At 38.5% G+C, this 27057-nt stretch overlaps 1 protein-coding gene and 1 pseudogene across 1 annotated transcript in view; one reads left to right on the top strand and one right to left on the bottom strand.

Annotated features, from left to right (window-relative positions):
* The window catches only part of SRPK1 (SRSF protein kinase 1), an 87262-nt gene that overhangs the window by 42095 nt on the left and 18110 nt on the right, over nt 1-27057 (bottom strand).
* Nucleotides 21336-21469, top strand: LOC129513217 (U2 spliceosomal RNA; annotated as a pseudogene).

Genomic DNA, 27057 nt, shown 5'->3' on the forward strand with positions numbered 1-27057 from the left:
CTCTCTCTATCATAAATAAATAAAAATAAATTTAAAAGGGGAGTGGGGGGATCCCTGGGTGGCTCAGCGGTTTCGGGCCTGCCTTTGACCCAGGGCGCAATCCTGGAGTCCCGGGATGGAGTCCCGAGTCGGGCTCCCAGCATGGAGCCTGCTTCTCCCTCTGCCTGTGCCTGTGCCTCTCTCTCTCTCTCTCTCTCTCTCTCACTCTCTATGTCTATCATAACTAAATAAAAATAAATTTTAAAAAAATCCTCATTCCTAACCATCCTTCACTCCAATCTCTCATCACCCAAATAAATAGTAAAACCAAAGTGCCAAACAAAAACTTACTGTCTTTTGTGAGCAAATACTATATATATAGTCCTAACTGCCATAAAGAATAGGATACTTATGAGTTTTCACTTACACATTTCATGAATTTATATATTAACATTAGCTACATGAGCTCCCCACTCTGACACCTCCCCCCACCCCTTTAAAACATCTATTACTAACCCAGGTCATGATTCTGGGGTCCTGGGATCTAGTCCTGCATCAGGCTCCCTGCACAGAGCCTGCTTCTCCCTCTGCCTCTTTGTGTCTCTCATGAATACACATACATAAAATCTTTAAAGAACCCACTTATTCAATATATATGTCAATTATATCTCAAATAAAGCTGAGGAAAAAAGTAATTTAAGAAGCAAGATAGGGCAGCCCAGGTGGCTCAGTGGTTTAGCACTGCCTTCAGCCCAGGGTCTGATCCTGAAGTCCCAGGATCGAGCCCCACATCAGGCTCGATGCGTGGAGCCTGCTTCTCTGCCTCTCTCTCTCTCTCTCTTCCTGTCTCTCTCATGAATAAATAAATGTTAAAAAAAAAAAAGTGAAGAAGACAAAATGATGGAGAATAAAGAAACTGAGAAAATAAAAGAATTTGTGATCACTAAACCAGCCCTGCAAGAAATATTAAAAGAAATCCTTTAGGGAAGCCCGGGTGGCTCAGCATTGAGCGTCTGCTCAGGGCATGATCCTGGAGTTCCAGGATGGAATTCACAAGAGAAAATTTGGAAAGAACTCAAATATATGGAGGCTAAAGAGCATCCTACTAAAGAATGAATGAGTGAACCAGGAAACTAAAGAAAAATTTTAAAAACTCATGGAAACAAATGAAAAAAAACACAACTGTTCAAAACCTTTGAGATGCAGCAAAGACAGTCCTAAGAGGGAAGTATATAGCAGTACAAGAATATATTAAAAGGATTATTCACAACGACCAAGTGTGATTTATATCTGGCCTGCAAGGGTGGTTCAATATCCACAAATCAATGTGATAAACTATATTAGTAAAAAAAGGGACAAGAATCATGATCCTCTCAATAGATGCAGAAAAAGCACATGACAAACTATAACATCCTTTTTTTGGTTAAAACTCTTCACAGTGGGAAAAAAAAAAAACTCTTCACAGTGTAGGGATAGAGGAAACATTCTTCATTATCATAAAAGCCATATATGAAAAGCCCACAACAAATATCACTCACTCGGGATCCCTGGGTGGCGCAGCGGTTTGGCGCCTGCCTTTGGCCCAGGGCGCGATCCTGGAGACCCGGGATCAAGTCCCACATCGGGCTCCCGGTGCATGGAGCCTGCTTCTCCCTCTGCCTGTGTCTCTGCCTCTCTCTCTCTCTCTCTCTCTCTCTCTCTCTCTCTCTCTGTGACTATCATAAATAAATTAAAAAAAAATTAAAAAAATTTAAAAAAAAATATCACTCACTCTTCACAGATGACATAATACTCTGGGTGGAAAAACCCAAAAGATTCCACCCGAGATTGCTAGAACTCACACAGGAATTCAGCAAAATCCGGTGCATTTCTATACATTAACAGTGAGACAGGGACGCCTGGGTGGCTCAGTGGTTTAGTGCCTGCCTTTGGCCCAGGGCATGATCCTGGGGTCCCAGGATCAAGTCCCACATCAGGCTCCCTGCCTGGAGCCTGCTCCTCCCTCTGCCTATGTCTCTGCCTTTCTCTCTCTCTGTCTCTCATGAATAAATAAACAAAATCTTAAAAAAAAAAAAGTGAGACAGAAAAAAAGAGAAATTAAGGAATCAATCCCATTTATAATCGCATTGTGCCCCAAACCGTAAGATACCTAGGAATAAACCTAACCGAAGAGGCAAAAGATCTGTACTAGAAAACCAAAGAACACCCATGAAAGAAATTGAGGAAGACACAAAGAAATGGAAAAATGTTCTATGCTCATGGACTGGAAGATATTGTTAAAATGTTTATCCCCCCCCCAAAAAAAATGTTTATCCCAGCTAGGGCAATCTATATATTCAATGAAATCCCTATCAAAATACCATCAACTTATTTCACAAAATTCAAACAAATAATCCTAAAATTTCTATGGAGCCAGAAAAGGCCCCAAATAGCCAAAAGAATGTTGAAAAAAAAAAAAAAAAAACTGGTGGCACCACAATCCCAGACTTCAAGCTCTATTACAAAGCTGTAATCAAGACAGTATGGTACTGGCACAAAAAGACACATAGAACAATGCAACAGAATTGAGAACCCAGAAATGGACCATCAACTCTATGGTCAACCAATCTTTGACAAAGCAGGAAATAATATCCAGTGGAAAAAGTCTCTTCAACAAATGGTGTTAGAAAAATTGGACAGCCACATGCAGAAGAATGAAACTGGACCATTCTCTTACACCAAACACAAAAACAGACTCAAAATGGATGGAAGACTTAGACATGAGACAGGAATCCATCAAAATCCTAGAGAAGAACCCAGGCAGTAACTTCTATGACCTCAGCCGCAGGAACTTCTTGCTCCAAAGGCAAGGGAAACAAAGGCAAAAATGAACTACTGGGACTTCATCAAGATAAAAAGCTTTTTGCACAGCAAAGGAAACAGTTGACAAATCCAAAAGGCAACTGACAGAATGAGAGGGTATTTGCAAATGCCTTATCAGATAAAGGACTAGTATCCAAAATCTATAAACAACTTATCAAACTAGTATCTAAAGAACAAATAATCCAATCAAAAAATTGGCAGAAGACCTATAAATGGCCAAGAGTCACACGGAAAAAATGCTCAAAATCTCTCGGTATCAGGGGAAAAAATGCTCAACATCACTCAGCCCTGAGGAAATACAAATCAAAACCACAATGAGATACCAGGCAGAATGGCTAAAATTAACAAGTCAGGAAACGACAGATGTTGGCAAGGATGCAGAGCAAGGGGAATCCTCATACACTGTTGGTGGGAATGCAAGCTTGTGCAGCCACTCTGGAAGACAGTATGGAAGTTCCTCAAAAAATTGAGAATAGAGCTACCCTACCACCCAGCAATTACACTACTAGGGGTTTACCCCAAAGATATAATGGTAGTGCTCCGAAGGGGCACCTGCACCCCACTGTTTATAGCAGCAATGTTCACAATAACCAGTTTGGGAAAAACCCAGATGTCCATTGATAGATAATCGATAAAGACGTGGTGTGTGTATGTATATATGTATATACATATATATACACACGCACACACAAATATATAGACTACCCAGGCACCAAAAAAAAAGAAAAGAAAAATCTTGCCATTTGCAATGATAATGGATAGAACGAGAGGGTATTATGCTAAACAAAATAAGTCATAGAAAGACAATTATCATATGATCACCCTCATATGTGGAATTTAAGAAACAAAACAGGATCACAGAGGAACAGAGGAAAAAAATAAGACGAAATCTGAGAAAGACAAACCATAAGAGACTCAACTAGAGGAAACAAATGGAGGGTTGCTGGCTGGAAGGGAGGTGGGGAGATGGTATAACTGGGTGATGGACATTAAGGAGAGCATATGATGTACTGAGCACAGGGTATTTTAAGAATGATGAATCACTGACCTCTACCTCTGAAACTAATAATATACATTAAGTGAATTTAAATTTTAAAAAAATTTTAAATAACAAAAAAGAAAATACACAACAAATTTAGAGTAACTATAAATTCTATAGTGGAGCTACAATATAGGGATATTTCAAGGAGGAGTACACATGGGCATCAACTATATGATAACTTAATAATATAAGTCGATACTTGTATGTATACTTTATATCTAGTTTTCCCAAACATCCAAAAAAAGATCCCAATTAGGCATATATAAAATACAATAAAAATATCTTAGATGCTGATTTAAAGAGAATGAAATTTAAAATTTCAATGTGGGCAGCCCAGGTGGCTCAGCAGTTTAGTGCTGCCTTCAGCCTAGGGCGTGATCCTGGAGACCCTGGATCGAGTCCCACGTCAAGCTCTCTGCATGGAGCCTGCTTCTCCCTCTGCCTGTGTCTCTGCCTCTCTCTCTCTGCATCTCTACGAATAAATAAAATATTTTTTAAAAATAAAATCTATGAGTTTCACTTGAGAAACATTTGTAACCATGAATATACCAATTATAAAACAAAAGCTGTTACTCATGAAATATTCACATCACTTAAAAAATAGATAAAATTTAAAAAGATGCAATTCAGTGTTAGGTTGGTAAGAGTATGCTACTTTCATACTCTGATTCATCTTCTGACCAGCATTATTTCCTTTCAGGAAATGACCCTCTACAACTTGCCAAGGCTGCCAATCACATGGCCCTATCCATCCTAAGTCCCTACGGGGGTGGACACATGATCCAGCAAGATCTAGAATCCTTTTGAGGCAGAAATGATGGATGCTGGGAACTCTATTTCTGAAATCTTAAGCAATAATGACCAAGGAGTTGTCCTATATGATTACTGCTGCCAAGGAGGGACAGAATGCCTGCGAATGAAGCCAAAATAAAGAAAACTAAGTCATTTACTGACTAGGGGTGGAGGAAAATTGGCACTGAATGTACCTCCAGGATTCATAGACAGCTCCCTACCTATTAGTCTCTCTGGATATAGGCTATGAGTTTCAATGAGTACTTCTAACAAGAAGCATTCTAAATAAGACATACATAGACATAATTAGGCAATAATCACAATTTAAAATTATTTCACTTCTAAATATGTATTCTATAATAAGATAAATATACATATAAACATACACTTTATATCAATGTTAAATTCCTAGTTTTGATATAGTTACATAAGCATAAACTACTGGGGGAAACTGGAAACTCCCTAGACTATTTCTGCAACTTCCTGTAAATCTGCAATTATTGTTAAAATTTAAAAAGCTTTAAAAATTTGTGGAAAAATTAAAATATGTACAAAGATTTGGGCATAATAATAATGATGGTTGTCACAGCACTTATTATAACAAAAAACTAGAAACAAAAACTTTAAGATAATGGATTGTACAACTATATTTATATCATCTTCCTGCTCAAAGCCAACAAAAGTAAAATAAAGGAATAAGGTTATAAATCTAAAACAATGTGGAGGCAAAAAGAGCAATGCCCTGGCAACCCAGAAAAACAAAGGTAGGGTGAACTACATACAGTGGTGGAGGAAGACCACCAACCTGTGATACCTGATTAAACTATGGATACATGGGTATGTTGGAATGCAGGTATGAAATGAGGGATAAAGAAAGAGATCAACTGGAAGTTTGTAAAATACTATTGACACCATAACACAACACAGTAGACAGCCTAGCATTTATCCTTGTAGGGCTATTGTCTAAAGAAAATCAACAGAAATGGAATAACAAAGGCTATCAGTGTGGATTGGATGCTGGTACTCCAGAGTAAATTCTCCAGATTCTGGTGCCCAGGATCGTGGACAACTCTCTCCTTATTCACTTAAAGCAAAAACTTTGCTAGGAACACAAAGTTTTCAATCAGTTCTCTAATGGCTCATTTCATAAATACAAAAAGCCGACCAAGTATTAGTAAACATTTGAGGAATCCCCAAAGATAGAGTATAAGATAAATAACTGGAAAACGGATCTAAGAGAAATGCATTTTTTAAAAAAAGATTATTTTTTTTACACATTTAAAATAAAAGATTTTCATTCATTCATTTTGAGAGAGAGGAAGCAAGCATAAGTGGGGCATGGGAAACACAGGAGAGAGACGGGAAGTAGACTTTAGTGAACGGAGAGTCATGGAGTTTGATCTCAGGACCCTGAGATCATGACCTGAACTGAAACCAAGTGTCAGATACCCAACTGAATGAGCCACCCAGGTGCCTCATGAAGAACACAATTTTTAAAACTACAGGTGACCCTTGAACAACATAGGTTTGAACTACACAGTATTACTTATATGCAAATTTTTCTTGATTATAAATACAGTATAGTCTTATAAAATGTATTTTCTCTTCCTTATGATTTTCATAGTAACGTTTTCCTCTTTCTAGCTTACTTTATTAAAAGATTATGGTATATAATACATACAACATACAAAATACCTGTTAATCAACTATGTTATTGGCAAGGCAAGGCTTCAGTAAGCTTTTGGAAGTTGAGTTTTGGGGGATTCAAAACATATGTGGATTTTTTACTGTGTTGGGAGTTTGGCATCCCACCCCCTTTGTTGTTCCAGGGTCAACTATAATTTATGTGAATGAAGAGATCTTAAATGATATTGACTTCCAAATGGAAAGAGGTACTCTAAAAGAGAAGTAATTTACATGAGAAAGAAGCTTTTTTGGGGATCCCTGGGTGGCGCAGTGGTTTGGCGCCTGCCTTTGGCCCAGGGCACTATCCAGGATCGAGTCCCACGTCCCCCCCAGGTCGGGCTCCTGGTGCTTGGAGCCTGCTTCTCCCTCTGCCTGTGTCTCTGCCTCTGCCTCTCTCTCTCTCTCTCTCTCTGTGACTATCATAAATAAATAAATTAAAAAAAAAGAAAGAAAGAAGCTTTGTTAATATACACAGTCTTCTAAATGTGTGTGTGGGGGGGGGGGAATCACCTATGGAAATGATAAACGCACCAAAAGAGGTAAGAGACCAAGACAATCCATTTAGAACGTCCATCATCTGCATGGGAGTTGCAGAACAAGAAACTTACATTTGGAGGGGGGGGGATATTATTAACGGAGTACAAGAACTGTCTGGAGATTAAATGGAATCTCCATTTAAAACAGCCCTCCTGGTTCTAAAATAGTATTACTTTCATCTATATATAGATAGATGACTAGGGAAATTTCAGAATCCAGAATCCAGTATTAAGATCCTAATGACTTTTAGGGGCAAAAAAAGGTTTATAAGGGCAATAATAATTGCACTGGTACCAAATGTCTCATTAGAAACCCAAGATACAGGGCAGCCGGGGGGGGGGGGGGGGCGGCTCAGCAGTTTGGCACCACCTTCAGCCCAGGGCCTGGATCCTGGAGACTGAGAATCGAGTCCCACGTTGGGCTCTCTGCATGGAGTCTGCTTCTTCCTCTGCCTGTGTCTCTGCCTCTCTCTGTGTGTGTCTCTCATGAATAAATGAATTAAAATCTTAAAGAAAAGAAAAGAAAAGAAACCCAATATAAAGAAAGACCATGAGGCAATGACTCCTCTAATTTCTGAGAAAAATAATTTCTTTTACCCAATCTAACTCTGAATAGCATTTGAGGGCAGTCTTTTAAATATAGAGGGATATAGAAATTATCTATCATTAGGGGATCCCTGGGTGGCTCAGCGGTTTAGTGCCTGCCTTTGGCCCAGGGCATGATCCTGGAGTCCCAGGGTCGAGGCCCACGTTGGGCTCCCAGCATGGAGCCTGCTTCTCCCTCCTCCTGTATCTCTGCCTCTCTCTCTCTCTCTCTAGTGAGTAAATAAATCTTTTTTTTTTTAAAGAAGTTATCTGTCATTCACCTTTTCTGAAGAAGTCACTTGAGAACAGCAAACAAAAGATTATAGATAGAAGACATGAGATCCAGGTAAACAGTGAATCCAAACAGATGACAGAAAAAAAAAAGTTCCAAGAGAATAATTGTAAAGAAAATCTATGAGGACTAAGGGGTACACTTGTGATGGACAATGGGTCATGTATGGAATTGCTGAATCATGATACTGTACACCTGAAACTAATATGACACTGTGTATGTTAACTATACTGGAATCAAAAACAAATCCTGAAATGCATTTAATCTAAGATTAATCTACAGTCGGAGACTGGAGGGCTCTAAGAGGGAGGTCTCAGGGAAAACACACAGACAAGAAAAGTATACTTGAGACATTGGAGATACATGATAAAAGGAGATGACACAAGGGAAAAATAAGAAAAATTCCAGAAAACAACCAAAAGCCAAATGAAAAAGGGTATATAATTACAGGCATAATAGTTAAAGTAACATTAGTTATTGATAGATTACTAAATTTCTACTTTGAAAATCAATATAATTAAACATGCATCTAAGGGCTGACTGTAGTCATTTCCAGAGACTTCAGAGGGTAGGCACTATCTCTGCACTCTCCTGTCATGCTCTGGAGCACCACTGACTCCTGGAGGGGAATTTTACTTATAGTTGGTGCTCTGGTTTTTATGTTCTATGCCCTGGTATTTTGCAGCTGCCACTAAGAGGATGCCCCATCATCACCTGGTTCTGGTGCCTGGTAGGGCTTGCATTCCTGGGTACCATGGGTCTCTGGCAATCAAGGAGATAGTTCCCAGCCAGGAAGCTACCTCCAGAGTACTGTACAGACTGCATGTCAAGGCACAACCCCTGGTCTTTCTGTGAAGGCCTCCTGGCTTGTCCTGGAGCTTTTATCATGTATCTCTAATGTCTCAAGTATACTTGAGATCTGTGGCACACATCTAGTAGACTAGGGAACTGCTGTGGACAACTCTTGGCACTCTTGCTCTATCATACTCCAGCTCGCCAGTATCTCCCAGAAAGAAATTATACACTCATCTGGAGGCCTGATTTTTGCAACTGCTCCCCAGAGGACACTGCCAGATTGCCTGGCCAGAGAGGCTTATGCTTCTGGTCCCACAGGAATGTATATATCTGCACACATTTAAAAACTGCTGCCTGAGGGTCTGGCTTCCAAAGAACCTGATTCTAGGTAATTAAATCCTCCCCTTAGGGTCATTCTGAACTACTAGGAGCTATTAAAATGTTTGGCATATCCTCAACTACTGGGAATCTATTAAAAATATAACAGGCTGCTTGGAAAACCACAAAGGTTTGAAAAACAAGAGAGTTGGGGCAGGGTTAAACAACAAGATTCGGGGCAGCCCCGGTGGCGCAGCGGTTTAGCGCTGCCTGCAGCCTGGGGTGTGATTCTGGAGATCCAGGATCGAGTCCCACATCGGGCTTCCTGCATGGAGCCTACTTCTCCCTCTGCCTGTGTCTCTGCCTCTCTCTTCGCTCTCTCTGAATGAATAAATAAATAAATCTTAAAAAAAAAAAAAGGTTTGTCTACATAAGGCTACTCTTTCAAGACGCCGACAGGTGGTTGTTTCCAATAAATCAACAGAGTCAAGCAAAATGATGAAACAGAGGAATGTGTTCCAAATGAATGAACAAAATAAAACCTCAAAAAATAAACCTTAATGAAACAGAGATAAATTTGAATCAATGGCCATAAATACACTCACCAATCTTCGAAGAAGAAGGGATGGACACAGTGAAAACTTCAAGAGAGAAGTAGTAAATACTAGAAAGTACCAAATAGAAGTCACATACATAGCTGAATACAATAACTGAACTGAAAAATACACTTAGATACAACAGCAAACTAGATGAAGTAGAAGAAGGGATCAGTCAACTCAAAGACAAGACAGTGAAACTCAATCAAAGCAAGAAAAAAAAAAGCATGGATATAGCCTAAGGGGCTTATGGGACAAGATCAAATGGACTAACATTTATTTGCATTATAGGGGTCCCAGAAGGTGAAGAAAGATGCAGAAATCTCTTTTGAAAAAATAATGGATGAAAACTTCCCTAACTTGGGAAAAGATCTAGGAAGCCAACAGAGTTCCAAACAAGATGAATCCAAGGACAGCTACCACAAGACACACATAACTAAAATCTCAAAAATTAGGGAGCCTGGGTGGCTCAGTCAGTTAAGCATCTTTCTTTGGCTCAGGTCATGATCCCAGGGTCTTAGGATCGAGCCCTGCATCAGGCTCCCTGTTCAGTGGAGTCTGCTTCTCCCTCTGCCCTTCACCCCACTCTTGTGCTTTCTTGTTCTCTCTCAAATAAATAAAATCTTAAAAAAAAAAAAACTAGAAAAAATCTTTTAAAAAGATCTCAAAAGTTAATGGCAAGCAGAAAATTAAAAACAGCAGGAGAAAAATAACTCATTATGTGCAAGGAACCCTCATGAAAATATGAGCAGACTGTTGAGTAGAAACTGCAAGCCAGAAAGGAGTAACACAATACACTCAGAGTACTTAAATAAAAAAAAAAAAGTTCCAGCTATGAGTACCCTATCCAGCAGTTATTATTCAATGTTGAGGAAGAGATGAGAGTTTTGCAAACAAAAGCAAAAGGAATTTTTTTTTTAATGATAGTCACAGGGAGAGAGAGAGAGAGAGAGAGAGAGAGAGAGGCGGAGACACAGGCAGAGGGAGAAGCAGGCTCCATGCACCGGGAGCCCGACGTGGGACTCGATCCCAGGTCTCCAGGATCACCCCCTGGGCCAAAGGCAGGGGCCAAACCGCTGCGCCACCCAGGGATCCCCAAAAGGAACTTAAGCTGAAAAGGCACTAATTGGCAACAAGAAAACATATGAAAGAAATCTCACTGGAAAAGTAAATGTAAAGAAAACAGATTCATCATTTATAAAGCTAGATGGAAGTTAAAAGATAAAAGCAATAAAAATAATTATGATTACAATAATTAGTTAAGGATACACAACAAAATGTGACATAAAAAACATAAACCACAGGGGTGGGAGAATAAAAATGTTAAGCTTTAGAATGGCCTCAAGTGTAAGCTGTCAGTAACTTTATAAAATAGATTATTAGATATAAGATGTTATATATAAGCCTCATGGTAACCACAAAGCAAAAATCTATACACAAAGGGTAAAAAGAAGGGAATATATAATTATACCACTAAAGAAAGCCATCAAATCAAAGAAAGCAAGAAAAGAAGAAACAGAAAGGGTCTACAAAAACAGACAGTAATCAATTAACAATAAGTATATACCTGTCAATAATTACTTAAAAATGTAAATGGAGTAAATGCTCCAATTAAAAGACACAGAATGGCTGAAAGGATAAAAAGACAAGACTCATATATATGTGGCCTAGAAGAGACTCACTTCTGAGGTAAGGGCACACACAGACTGAAGTAAAAGTATGGAAATGCATTCTATGCAAATGGAAACAAAAGAAAGCTGAAATAGCTATACTTTTATCAGAAAAAAATAGATTTTAAAGCAAAGACTGTGGGATCCCTGGGTGGCGCAGCGGTTTGGCGCCTGCCTTTGGCCCGGGGCACGATCCTGGAGACCGGGGATTGAATCCCATGTTGGGCTCCCGGTGCATGGAGCCTGCTTCTCCCACTGCCTGTGTCTCTGCCTCTCTCTCTCTCTCTCTCTATGTGTGTGACTATCGTAGATAAATAAAAATTTAAAAAATAAATAAAGAAAAAATAAAAATAAATAAAACAAAGACTGTAATAAGAGACAAAGATGGCATTACAAAATGATAAAGGGGTCAATCCAACAAGATGACTTAACATTTGTAAATATTATTGTACCTAACATAGGAGTACCTAAATATATTAACAGACCTCAAGGGAGAAAATGATACAAGGCAATAATAATAAAAATCTTAATGCCCTACTTACATCAATATATCATCCAGACAGAAAATTAGTAAGATAACTATGGCCTTAAATGACTCATTAGACCAAATGGACTTAACAGATACATACAGAATATCCCACCCAAAGGCAAAATACACATTCTTCTCAAATACATGCAACATTCTCCGAGATAGACCACATACTCACAAAACAATAAACTTAAAAAGACTGAAATATATCAAGCATATATTTTCTGAGCACAATGGTATGAAACTAGAAATAAACTACAAGAAAACTAGAAAATAGAGATTAAGTAACATGCTACTGTACAACCAACGAATTAAAGAAATCAAAGGAAAATAAAAAATACCTGGAGACAAATGAAAATTGAAATGTACCAAAATTTATGGGATGCAACAAAAGGACTTCTAAGAGGGAAAGTCATAGTGATAAATGCCTACCTTAAGAAACAAGAAAAGTCTCAAACAACGTAACTTTACACTTCAAGGAACTAGAAAAAGAAAAACAAAGCCCAAAGTTAGTACAAGGAAGGAAATAACAAAAACTAGAGCTGAAATATATAAAACAGAGACTAAAAAGACAATAGAGAAGATCAACGAAACTAAGGGTTGATTTTTTGAAAAGAAACAAAACCGACAAGCCTTTAACTATACTAAGAAAAGATAACTCAAAATCAGAAATGAAAGAGACGTTATAACTGTGCTACAAATATACATAAGATCCTAAGAGACCACTATGAACAATCATATGCTAATAAACTGGACAACCTAGAAGAAACTGATAAACTGCTAGAAATGTACAACCTATACCAATAAGGAACCAGGAAGAAACAACAAGTCTGAAAAGACCATTAACTAGTAAGGAGACTGAATTCACCCAACAAGCAAAAACCAAATGGGTTCACTGGTAAATTCTACCAAAAAGTCAATGAACAATGCCAATTCTTCTCAAACTCTTCCAAAAAAAAGAAAAGGAGGGAACTCTTCTGAATTCATTTTATGAGGCCAGACTTACCCTAACAATTACAGGTTAATATCCTCAATAAACATAGATGCAAAAAACCTTCAACAAGATATTAGCAAATCAAATTCAACAGATATGATAGGGCAGCCCTGGTGGCCCAGCGGTTTAGTGCCACCTTCAGCCCGGGGTGTGATCCTAGAGATCCAGGACTGACTCCCACGTCAGGCTCCATGAATGGAGCCTGCTTCTCTCTCTGCCTGTGTCTCTGCCTCCCTCTCTCTGTGTTTCTCAAGAATAAAAAAATAAAATCTTAAAAAATAAATAAATAAAATATGATCATCTTGATAAAGAGAAAGATTTAACAAAATTCAACACCCATTCATCATACAAACTCTCAACAAAGTAGGTAAACAGAGAACAAACCTTAACACAATAAAGGCCTTATATAAATACAGGCCACAGCTGATATTGTATTCAACGAGAAAGCCTTTTCTAAGATCAGGAATAAGACAAGGATGCTCATCTCACTGCTTCCAGTCAACAGAGTACTAAAGTCCTAACCAGAGCAATTAGGCAAGAAAAAGAAATAAAAGGCACCCAAACTGGAAAGGAATAAATAAAACTGTCACTATTTGCAGACATGATATTATATACAGAAAAATCTAAAGACTCCACCAAAAAACTGTTAGAAGTAATAAATTCAGTTGAGTTATGGAATACAAAATCAATACACAAAAATTGGTTGTGTTTCTATATACTCATAATGAACTATCAGAAAATTAAGAAAATAATGTCATTTACAATTGTATCAAAAATAACAAAATACCTAGGAATAAAACGAGGGGAAACACCTGTATATTGAAAACTATAAAACCTTAATGAAAGAAAATTAAAAAGATACAAATAAATGGACAGTCCAAGCTTGGATTGAAAGAATCAATGCTGTTAAAATATCCATACTACCTGCCGCAATCTGCACATTCAATTTAATTACCATGAAAATTCGAATAGCATTTTTTCAAAAAAATGGAATAATATTACAATTTTTTTAAATCTTACGATTTGTATGGAACCATAAAAAGAACCTCAATAACCAAACAATCTTGAGAAAAATGTACAAAGCTGGAAGTATCATGGTCTCTGATTTCAAATTATATTATAAAACAGGGGATCCCTGGATGGCACAGTGGTTTGGCGCCTGCCTTTGGCACAGGGTGCGATCCTGGAGACCCGGGATCAAGTCCCACGTCGGGCTCCCGGTGCATGGAGCCTGCTTCTCCCTCTGCCTGTGTCTCTGCCTCTCTCTCTCTCTGTGTATGTGACTATCATAAATAAATTTAAAAAAAAATTAAAAAAATTTATAAAACAATGGTAATCAAAAAACCAAACAAACAAAACAATGGTAATCAAACAGTAATAGTACTAGGGATGCCTGGGTGATTCAGTGGTTAAGAGTCTAACTCTTGATTTCGGCTCAGGTACTGATATCAAGGTTGTGAAACTGAGGCCTGACTTGGGCTCCACGCTGAGTGTGGAGCCTGCTTAAGATTCTTTCTCCTTCTTCCTCTCCTCCCTCAGCCCTTGCATGTGCTGTCTCTCTCAAAACAAAAACAAACAGGGCAGCCCGGGGGCTCAGCGGTTTAGCACCTGCCTTCAGCCCAGGGTGTGATCCTGGAGACCCAGGATCAAGTCCCATGTCGGGCTCCCTGCATGGAGCGTGCTTCTCCCTCTGCCTGTGTCTCTGTCTCTCTCTCTCTCTCATGAATAAATAAATAAAATCTTAAAAACAAAAACAAACAAAAAACCAGTATGGTACTAGCATAAAAATAGACATATAGATCAGTGGAACAGAATAGAGAACTTAGAAACAAATCCACACTGGGATGCTTGGGTGGCTCAGGGGTTGAGTGTGTCTGCCTTCGGCTCAGGGCATGATCCTGGAGTCTCAGGATCAAGTCCCACATCAGGCTCCCTGAATAGAGCCTGCTTTTCCCTCTGCCTGTGCCTCTGCCTCTCTCTCCCTCTCTGTGTCTCTAATGAATAAGTAAATAAAATCTTAAAAAAAGAAATAAATCCACTCATATATAGTCAAGTAGCTTATGACAAAGGAGCTATGAATATGCAATGGCGAAAGGATAGTCTCTTCAATAAATGGTGCTGGGAAAACTGGACAGCCATAGGCATTAAGAATGAAACTGGACCACTGTCTTACATCATACACAAATAGATTAAACACTTAAACATAAGACCGGAAACAATGAAACTCCTAAAAGAAAACATAGGTTGTTAACTCATTGACAAAAGTCTTGATTTTCCGAATTTGACACCAAAAGCAAATACAACAAAAGTTTTTAAAAATAAGTGTGACATCATACTAAAAAAAAGCTTCTGCAGAGTAAAGGAAACCATCAATAAAATCAAAGGTAAGCTACTGAATGGGAGGAAACATTTGAAATCATGTATCTGATAAGGGGCTAATATCCAAAATATTGAAGAATTCATACAACTCAACAGGGGAAAAACAAACTTCAATTAAAAAATGGGCAGAAAAAAAAGGGAAAAAAATGGGCAGAAGATCTGAAGAGACATTTTCCCAAAGAAGACATACAGATGGCCAAAAGGTACTCCTAAACATCAGGGAAATGGAAATCAAAACCGTAATGAGATAGCACCTCACACCTGTTTGAAAGGCTATTATCAGACAAAAAATAACAAATGTTGGTGAGCATGGGGGGAAACTGGAACACTCACAGACTGCTGGTGGAAATGTGAAATAATGCAAATACTTTGGAAAACAGTTTGTCAGTTTCTCAAAATGTTAAATATGAGCATTACCATTTGACCCAATAATTCTACTTCTAGGTATATATCCAAGAGAAATGAAAATATACCCACACACAAAAAAAACTACAACTGTTCACAACAGCATTAACTATAATAGTCCAGAAGTGGAACAACTCAAATGTCCATCAACTGATGAGTGGATATATAAAAGGTAGTATATCCATGTGACGAAATATTATTCAGCCATAAAAAGAAATGAAGTACTGACATATCCTGCAACATGAATGAACCTTCAAAACATTATACTAAGTGGAAGAAGTCAGCCACAAAAGACCACATATTATATTATTCCCCTTATATGAAATGTCCAGAATAGGCAAATTCCCAGGGACAGAAAGTAGATTAGTTGCCAGAATCTGAGAAAAGGGTATAATGGTGAGTGACTGCAGTGAGTTTGTTTTATTTTTGGTGGGAGGAGGGTGCAGGGGCAGTGAAAATGTTCTAAATTTAGACTGTGGTTAAGACTGTACAACTCTGATGTCAGAAAGGAGAGTGGAAGTAGGATAAATGAATTAAATCTTCTTTAATCATAGCACAAGTTGATGGTAATAGCTAAAGCCGATCAATCGGGATCCCTGGGTGGCGCAGCGGTTTGGCGCCTGCCTTTGGCCCAGGGCGCGATCCTGGAGACCCGGGATCGAGTCCCACATCGGGCTCCCGGTGCATGGAGCCTGCTTCTCCCTCTGCCTGTGTCTCTGCCTCTCTCTCTCTCTGTGACTATCATAAGTAAATAAAAATTAAAAAAAAAAAAAAAAAGAAAGAAAAAAAAAAATAAAGCCGATCAATCAACAAATAGCAATAAGCATGATGGAGCTATACATTAAACAAAAGAATATGAAACGAAGGACGCCTAGGTGGCTCAGCAGTTGAGCGTGACTTTGGCTCAGGATGTGATCCCAGGAGTCCCAGGATCGAGTCCCACACTGGGCTTCCTGCATGAAGCTTGCTTCTCCCTCTGCCTATCTCTATCTTTCTGTCTTTCATGAGTAAATAAATAAAATCTGGGGCAGCCCCGGTGGTGCAGCGGTTTAGCGCCGCCTGCAGCCCAGGGTGTGATCCTGGGGACCTGGTATCCAGTCCCACATCAGGCTCCTGCATCTCCCTCCTCCTCTGCCTCTGCCTCTCTCTCTCTCATAAATAAATAAATAAATAAATAAATAAATAAATAAATAAATAAATAAATAAATAAATAAATAAATATTTTTAAAAATATGAAATGAACATAATGTTACATGTCAATTATATCTCAATAAAATGAAACCATCAACTACACAGACACAGGTCAAAAATAGTTGCTTTAAGAAAGTAGGCTCAGGACTCAGGAAAGGGTAGCACAGTATATATATATATATATACCTTTTACTAAAAGGTTTCCATTCTGGGATCCCTGGGTGGCACAGCGGTTTGGCGCCTGCCTTTGGCCCAGGGCACGATCTTGGAGACCCGGGATCGAGTCCCACGTCGGGCTCCTGGTGCATGGAGCCTGCTTCTCCCTCTGCCTGTGTCTCTGCCTCTCTCTCTCTCTGTGTGTGTGACTATCATAAATAAATAAAAATTTAAAAAATAAAAAATAAAACTATAAAAAAAATAAAAGGTTTCCATTCTGGGGTGCCTCGGTGGCTCAGTTAGTTGAGTGTCTGCCTTCGGCTCAGGTCATGATTTCAGGGTCCAGGATTGGGCCTCACATAGGTTCCCTGCTCAGGGGGGAGAGCCTGCTTCTCCCTCTCCCCCCTGCTCATGCGCTTACTATCTCAAATAAATATTTAAAAAAAAGTTTCCATTCCATTTTTTTAATACCAAGAGACATAATTCCTTATGGAACAAACAAAAAGCCTAAACACCCAGCAAGAAAGGGCTAAGTAAATTTATTGACTGTTTTAAATCACCATTTATGTAAACTTTGACTGCTAATTTGTTCTTTTAATGTAAAGATTGCAATTTCTGAAAGGATTATCTATTTGTACCCTTTAATCAATACCTTCCATTTTATTTTTTAAAAATATTTTATTTATTTATTCATGAGAGACGGGGCGGGGGGGGGGGGGAGGCAGAGACCCAAGCAGAGGAAGAAGCAGGCTCCACACAAGGAGCCTGGCGTGGGACTCGATCCCAGGACTCCAGGATCATGCCCCAGGCCAAAGGCAGGTGCTAAACCACTGAACCACCCAGGTGTCCCAATACCTTCCATTTTAAATATTTACTATTCCTTAAAATGTTTCTGTGCAATGAACTTCTAAAGTATATATTACTATCTTTTTTTAAATAGCCAGTTTATCATACTATCACATTTTTCCAGTGTCCCATACCTACCTTCTTGTCTACGTGTTTTCCCTAAGACCTCCCTCTTAGCACCTTTTGACCTCTGGCTCCAGTTCAGATTTTCCAAAACAAAACAAAAACAAAAAAAATGACAACAAAAACATTGTATATTAACACATGCAGGGAAAGAAAAAGGAGTTATTAGCATTATTTCTGCATCTTCATAGTCCCAATAAGACTAAAGGACAACATAAGGGAATTCATGGCAATTCAGATTATGTAGAAAAAGAAAACAGGAGCACTGGGGTGGCTCAGTCGGTTAAGCACCTGCCTTTGGCTCTGGTCAGGATCCTGGAGTCCTGGGATCAAGCCCCACATTGCCCTCCCTGCTCAGTGGGGAGTCTGTTTCTCCCTCTCCCTCTGCCTGCCTGTGCTTTGTCTCAAATAAATATTTTTTAAAAAGAAAAAAAAAAGAAAAGAAAAAGAAAGAAGATTCTCCTCTATATGAATTGACCGTAAGACCTTTGATTCTATAGACACATATGTGCCCTGTTGTCTCCACTCTTCCAGAACCTCAATGCCAACTATCACATCTTATGAGACATTATAATACAGAGTGTAAAAGCATGGACTGCAGCATAACATGTTTGTCATCAAATCTTGGCTTTGCTTTTATTCCATCTGATCTTAGGCAAGTAACTTAATCTGTTTCCTTACCTATAAAGTCATAAAAATAAAAGCACTAAGTTTATGAGGTTGCTATGAGCATGAAATGAGTTAGCAGTACTTATAAAAGGCTTAGGATAGTTGTCTGGCAACAGATACTATTATTTCAAATAGAGAAATTTGGATAGTCTCTTTGGCTGGAGCTCCTCTCTGTGACAGTTTGATATTAACAAATATTGGCAGTGACTCTGAGGAATGCAACTTTAAAGTTCTGGGAGAAAGGTACATGCATATAACCCAAATAAAATTAATTTTAAGACAGGATACTATTTGAGAGAAAAATACTCTCTGGAGGGACGCCTGGGTAGCTAAGTGGTTGAGCGCAGTCTGCCTTTGGCTCTGAGAGTGATCCCGTGGTCCTGGGATCAAGTCCCATATTGGGCTCCCAGCATGGAGAGCCTGCGTCTCCCTCTGCCTATGTCTCTGCCTCTGTGTATCTCTCATGAATAAATAAAATCTTTTAAAAAAAAAAACTCTCTGGACTTAAAAAAATTTTTTTTTCTTTTCTTTTTAGAGTGCCAAAGTGATGGGCCTTGGCACTGAATCATCACTTACTAGGATACTTAAAGCCATGGATGCACGGTTTCTATAGGCTATCCCTGTCAATAAATAAGGGATCTTCTTTTGTTGCTTGACAGTTAAAAATATATATTTATATTTATAATTAGTTCAGTAAAGCTTCTTGTGTGATCATGTACACGAAAAGCACTCTGATACAGAAAGAGAAATGGGGGGTTTTTCTTATAATTATGAAGTTGCTTAGCTGTGCTCATCTGTGCTTAATGCTTATCAAACACTGACATGCCAGCAAACAATTTTGTTGCTTCTCTCAAGGGAGGGTAATTGTTCATCAAAAGTAGAAAAAGGACTGGAAGAAAAAAAAGTCTTATTATGTGATTTTCCTCCTCTTTATTCTATTGGGAGATAGTCAACTCATTCACAACTATGCAACAATTTGCTGGTAACAATAACCTTAAAATATCTCTTGACTTCAAATTATTATATGTTACCTAGAAAAGGCAAGTGACAGCTCCAATCTAAGACAGTTTCTGCACTCCAAAAGAATATAGTTTAGAAGTTTCAACCCATAAGCCACGTTACAATCTTCCCTCTCCAAAGAGGGATCAGATTTAAAAGAATAGGTTTTTTTTTCTTTAAAGATTTTATTTATTCATGAGAGAGAGAGTATTCATGAGTATGTCTCTAATACACACAGAGAGAGAGGCAGATACACAGGCAGAGAGAAAAGCAGGAGGCAGAGACACAGGTAGAGGGAGAAGCAGGCTCCATTCAGGAAGCCAGCTGTGGGACTCAATCCTGGGATTCCAGAATCATGCCCTGAGCCAAAGGCAGACGCTCTACCATGAGCTACCCAGGACTCCCAAAGCAATAGGTCTTAAACAACAAAAATATCAACCTTAAAAAAGTTCATACACCCCTACTTTTCAAATTAGTAATACCAAAAAGACCAAGCCTCCTTGTTTCAGTCTAATTAAAACACAAGGATATTAAACTCTACCATTATATAAACAAACAAACAAACAAACAAACAAACTCTACCATTACTTTACGTAATGGGTATGTACATAATGGAAGAAAAGTTATTTTGAATATTTTACCAAAGTACATGTGAATATAGAACAAAATTGCAAAAACACCCAAAAAAGAAAATTGCATTGCTGATCCAGAAATAAAGCCATTATACTTCCTGTCTAGTTCTTTAAGCACTACTGAAAATAGCAGTCCAGGAGAAAGTATGCGAGAAAATAAAAACTCACTCTCCTGTTTGAGGGACAGAGAAAGCCATCAGGTTCAATACATTCACAAATATTAATGTTTTCTAGTGTAATCAAAGGGGATGTACATTGTAACACGGTTTTACCTTAAAAATTATTTAAAAACTAGATTCCAATAACCATATGGTCAAACTTCCCATTACAAATAATGATACAGGAAAAAAAAAAAAAAAACAAATAATGATACAGGGATCCCTGGGTGGCACAGCGGTTTGGCGCCTGCCTTTGGCCCAGGGCGCGATCCTGGAGACCCGGGATCGAATCCCACGTCGGGCTCCCGGTGCATGGAGCCTGCTTCTCCCTCTGCCTGTGTCTCTGCCTCTCTCTCTCTCTGTATGACTATCATAAATAAATAATAAAAAAAAATTAAAAAAAAAAACAAATGATACAATAATATGCAGTATACAGCATCTTGATTACTCTCAACAAAATATTTAACTAAAACCTAATCAATCTTTTAGTCTGAACTTCCAGTTTTAAGAAAATACAATGGAGAGAGAACAAGTTAAATCCAGAATGTGGGATATTTTCCAAGAAAATATGAAAAAAAAAAAAGAAATTCAGTTATTGGGGTAGTGGAGGGGAGGGAGATGGTTTTAGATGAAGAGATAAACATACACCTCTAAAATAGGAGAACCTTGTTTTATTTTTTTTTTGTTTGTTTTATTTTTTTTAAATTTTTTTTATTTTTTTTATGAGAGAGAGAGAGAGAGAGAGAGAGAGAGAGAGACACGCAGGCAGAGACACAGGCAGAGGGAGAAGCAGGTTCCATGCACCGGGAGCCCGATATGGGATTCGATCCCGGGTCTCCAGGATCGCACCCTGGGCCAAAGGCAGGCGCCAAACCGCTGCGCCACCCAGGGATCCCGAGAACCTTGTTTTAATCAAGATTTAAACAGCAGACATTTATTAGGCAACTGGGGAGATATGACTATTAACTGGCTGTAAGATGATACTGAGGAATTACTGCTAACCATAATACCATTACTGCAGCTGACAAAAATATGTAAAAGAACATCCTTATTCTTCTGAGGAACAAGCTGAAGTATTTAGGGATATGTTATCATGGTTGCATCGCTTCTTGGCCTTTTGGCTAAGATCAAGTGTGGTATCATGGTTTCTGCAGCTTACTTTCAAATAATTCAGCCAAAAATAATTTATATGTATATGTCTACATGTACATATCAATATAATAGATACATATATACCTAAGTAATATACCTAAATAGCCAAATATACAAAGTATTTATTATGCTATCTTCCAACTTTTCTAGATTTTTGAAATTTCTCATCACTGAGATAAAGGATTAGGATAGAATCAAACTGTCTTATGTTTTATATATATTTTATTAAACATTTTATAGCCATTATTATACTTAAAAACATTAATATTCCACACAGATGCATTGTTATTTCTAATTTTCCGAAAATTTAAGTTTCTGTGATTAACAACCTCAAACATAAAAAAGTGGGATACACAGGAAAGCATTAAATGAGCACTTTCTTGACATGGTGTTAACTATAAATTAATAAATGATTTTCTTGTGGCTTATAGAAACCTAGTATAGGTGTATTCAATAATGAAAAGTGTGTTTTGTGTGTTTTTTTTAGAGACAGAGAATGCACGCATGTGTGTGCACGCACATGTACTAGAGTGGGCAAGGTGGTTGGGTGGGCAGGAGAATCTCAAGCAGGCTCTACATTCAGTGTGAGTCCAATTCGGGGCGCTTGATCTCATGACCTGAGCCAAAATCAAGAGTCCGACACTTAAAGGACTGAGCCATCTAAGCACCCCAATAAAAAGTGTTTTTCTGACACCTGGCAAACCAGGGTTACTCAGCAGTTAGAATATCTGTGTAATAATATTAATTTTTCTTTGCCCTCACCAATCTGAAACTAAGCTGTAATTTTCACAAGGACAGGGACTGTGTCTTATCGATTTTTGTTTTGCATATGACCTAATTTCATAGGCATTCAAAAGTTTACTGAATTGAAAAGACTTATTTCTTTGACACCTATTAATAAATCATAATCATCTTTCAATTTTACAGAAGTTTTTATATTATCTACCGATTTCCATGAAAAGGAATGCTTTCTTGTTAAGAAAACATTTTGAGGTTTCTCCCAGGTCCAATCCTAGTGAAATGAAAAGATATGTTCAAAGATTTATACACAAATTCATAGAAACTTTATTCTTGGGCAGCTCGGGTGGCTCAGCAGTTTGGCGCCCTCTTGAGCCCAGGGCCTGATCCTGGAGACCCAGGATTGAGTCCCATGTCAGGCTCCCTGCAGAGAGCCTGCTTCTCTCTCTGCATGCATATATATATATATATATACACACACACACACACACACATATATATATTTAAATATATTTCCTACCTTTACCCTCTATGCCTGCTGAAAAAGCCTAGAAACAACAGAATCCTAATAGCAATGAGCAGGACCAGCACCTAGACCCTCATTTCCATACATAATTCCTCACTAAAAAGCACAAAGGGGTTCTTTGGAGCAATAGGTGATTCCAGTCTTGGGCAGAGAAAGCATAAAGAATCTGGAATATCTCCTTATGCAGAATAAGACATAACTAAAGTTGAAGAGACGTAACTAAATATAATGCTTAAACTCTTGACTAAATCCTAGATCCAAAAAAAAGGTTAAAAGACATATTTGAGGGGATCCCTGGGTGGCTCAGTGGTTTAGTGCCTGCCTTTGGCCCAGGGGGCGATCCTGGAGTCCCGGGATCGAGTCCCATGTCGGGCTCCCAGCAAGGAGCCTGCTTCTCCCTCCTCCTGTGTCTCTGCCTGCCTGCCTCTCTCTCTCTCTCTCTCTCTCATAAACAAGTAAATAAATAAAAAATTTTTAAAAAAAGACATATTTGAGATAATAGGAAAATCAAAATATGGTCAGAGTGTTAGATGATATTGAATTAATATTCACTTTCTTAAGTGTGATCATTATCAGTATAATAACATTATTGCTTTTATTAAAGGAAAATGTGATTCTTAGGAGAGTATCTTGAAGTATATACAGATGATGTGTCATGAGATCTGCAACTTCCAAATGTTTCAGCATCAAATTTACCATGTCGACAGCTTTATTTCATAAAGGCCAAAAACGGGAAACAACCTAGATGATTATCAAAAAGTGAATGGACAGGGATCCCTGGGTGGCGCAGCGGTTTGGCGCCTGCCTTTGGCTCAGGGTGCAATCCTGGAGACCCGGGATCGAATCCCATGTCGGGCTCCCGGTGCATGGAGCCTGCTTCTCCCTCTGCCTGTGTCTCTGCCTCTCTCTCTCTCTGTTTGTGACTATCATAAATAAATTTTAAAAAAAATTAAAAAAAAAACAAAAAGTGAATGGATAAACAAACTGTGGTATATCCATAAACTGGAATACTGTGCAGTAATAAAAAGAAATAAACTACCGATACACATAAAGCATGGATGCATCTCAAAATCATTATGCTGAATAAAAGACGCCAAATACAAAAGAATACATGCTGGGCAGCCCCGGTGGCCCAGTGGTTTAGCGCTGCCTGCAGCCCAGGGTCCTAGAGACCCTGGATGGAGTCCCATGTCAGGCTCTCCCCATGGTGTCTGCTTCTCCCACTGCCTGGGTCTCTGGGTCTCTGCCTCTCTCTCTCTCTCTCTCTCTCTCTGTGTGTGTCTCTATGAATAAATAAATAAGCAATATTTTTAAAAAAGAATACATGCTGTGTATTTACATTTATATAAAACTCTAGAAAAGGTAAACTGATGTATAATGTCAGAGAACAGAGCAGTCATTGCCTGGGGGCAACAGTATAGGAAGGGATGGGAGCATAAGGAAACTTCTGGACACAATGAAATTTTGTGTACTTTGGTGGTGGTTTCATGGATGCATACAGCTAGCTGCCAAATCATCAAATTGTGTACTTTGTTATAGAAAGATGGAAGAAAACATGGCAAAATGTCAGCAGCAAGTAACAGTAACAGGAGAAGAATTCTAGGTTATCATACCATTTTTTTTTCAACTTTACTACAGGTTTAAAATTTTTTTCAAAAAAAGTTGAATGGAGAACTCACAAAAAGATAAAAATGACACTCCACACATATTTTTTAAAAAGGTCAAACACCCTGAAAGAGAAATGTAAATTCATTACTGAGGTAACATGTCTCATCTATCAGACTGCCAAAAAATTACAACACATTCTGTTGGTGAAGCAGTTGGAAAATGAGCACTCTTATACTAGTGAGAATGTGCATAGTACAATCTTGCTGAAAGGAAACTGGTAATACTTAAATGATAAATCTACTTGGGTTCCAACCCAGCAATCCAATTCTAGGAATCTGTCCTGAAAGATACACCTTCAACAAATTGGAAATACATTTACAAAAGGCTATTCACTGCAGTCTTGTTTGTAATCATAAAATATTGAAAACATCCTAAATGCCCATACATGGGAGTGGCTGAATACAGTGCATTATATGCACACAATTGAGGGACATTGTACAGGGAGCCCAATGGGGGACTCTGCACTATGCAGCTGCAAAAGAAAAAAAAAAGGATGACGTTCTTTATGAACTGATATAAGGTAATAGATAACCAAGACATACAGCCAAATGAAAAAAGGAGAGTGCAAAGGAGTATCTATAGTACACTACCTCCAGGGAAGAAAGAAAAGGGTATTAAAACAAATACACATACCTCCTCACCTGTGCAAAATAAAGCACAGGAATAAGAGAGAACTAAAACAACAATGGGCAATGGAAAGAGGTGGAAAAAGAGGGATCTGGGGGATCTGGGATGGGAAGGAAGTGCACTTCTGAATAGAACTCTTTGTATAGCTCTGGATCTTCAGAACCACACGTAGTGTGTTGTCTGGCTCCCAAAATAAAAAAATAAAACCAACCAGAATGCAAAGAGAACTCAAAATGAAACACAAACACTAACAAATAAACCTTGTTGCATGTCAAATGAACATCGTACTTTGAGCACAGGTTGAAAAGTATTTTTTCCCTGGTATTTTTTGGTTTTGATTCTCCTGACTTTTTTCTTTTTGTCATGCATACACTTTTTATTCTTATGAGATAAAATATTTCAATCTTTATATATACAGCTTTTGGTCATGCGTAGGGGGCCTGCCAGCTTCTAAGATGATTTCGCTTTTAACTTTCACATTTTTTCTTATGTGTTCATGGTTTCTTTTTTAATGTTTAAATCTTTGATCCACCTCTAAGTAATTCTTTTTTTAAAAGGTTTTATTTATTTATTCATGAAAGACAGAGAGAGAGAGAGAGAGAGAGAGAGAGAGAGAGAGAGATGCAGAGACACAGGCAGAGGGAGAAGCAGCCTCCATGCAGGGAGCCCGATGTGGGACTCGATCCTGGAACTCCAGGATCCCGCCCTAAGTCGAAGGCAGACGCTCAAGCTCTGGGCACCACCCAGGTGGTCCCCACCTCTAACTAATTGTGTTAAGGGCAAGAATAATTTTTTTTTAACCCTAGTTATTCCAATAGCAGTTGGAATCCATTTTTTCTGAATTCATTTGAAATACAACTTTTATGGTGTTAAATTCCCATGCATTTACTGCCTTTTTGGATTCTCTGTTCTGTTCCACCATCTTGTTTATTCAAGGATAAGTATCAAGCAATTTTAATTATTATAACTTCATAGCATTTAAAATACCTGGGCAGTTCCCACCACATTCTTATTATTACACTTTTTCAAGTTTTATCTACTTGACACAGAAAGAGAGCACAGAGAGAAGAGCAGAGGGAGAAGCAGGCTCCCTGCTGAGCAGGGAACCAAATGTGGGGCTGGGATCATGACCTGAGCCTAAGGCAGACTCTTAACTGACCTAGCCACCCAGGCACCCCTTACTATTACACTTTTCACAATTTTTATTATTCTTACATTCGTATTTTTCCATGAAGCTTAAAATCCGCTTTAGTTCTTCACAGAATATGTTACTAGATAGGACATTTATGTATTAATTTAGGGAGAACTAATTATTATTTAAATGAATCTTCATGTATTCAATATTTTAGAGGACTTATTAATAACAAATTCTACAATGTACTATTTCAAGAATAGAAATATGGAGCTTCACTACGACATTAATTACCATCGCTTCAGTAGCCTACTCAATGTAGAGTAATGCCAAAGGTGTGAGATCATCACAGGTTCTGCCACCTGAGATTTTCATTGGAAATAAAGGACTGACTGTGATGTCACAGAAACCTACTAGTATGCCAACATACTGTCCAACATAAAATTTTGAGGACCTTAAAATCATACCCTAATATTGGTTTCTAAATACCAATCTTTACTAAAAGGAACCAGGGCTCCTTAGAGAAAGGACTGATCCCAGGGTTGCAACAAAGTACAAGATGAACTTGGAACACTTTGTGCTAGAGTATGTAAGTGTTCAAAGAATGCAGGAGACTTGTTGAAAGACAAGGTGCCAGCTTGAAGAGGCTCCCACTGACCAAATATGAAAGAGTATGAGCATCAAATAATGATGGTACTGGATTAAAATTGACTGAATAAAACAGACTCCCTAAGATCATACCAATGTTGAATAAGGAAGGGGGAAAGTTTTTTGTAGTAACAGAATGCTGACCAGTAACTATAGAAGGAAATGGGAGAATCATTTGGTAATCACCATTTACAACTGTCATAATAGGGGATCCCTGGGTGGCGCAGCGGTTTGGCGCCTGCCTTTGGCCCAGGGCGCGGTCCTGGAGACCCGGGATCAAATCCCACATCGGGCTCCCGGTGCATGGAGCCTGCTTCTCCCTCTGCCTGTGT

Source organism: Nyctereutes procyonoides, unplaced genomic scaffold (genome assembly GCF_905146905.1).
Source record: "Nyctereutes procyonoides isolate TBG_1078 unplaced genomic scaffold, NYPRO_anot_genome, whole genome shotgun sequence".
Classification (NCBI taxonomy): Eukaryota; Metazoa; Chordata; class Mammalia; order Carnivora; family Canidae; genus Nyctereutes; species Nyctereutes procyonoides.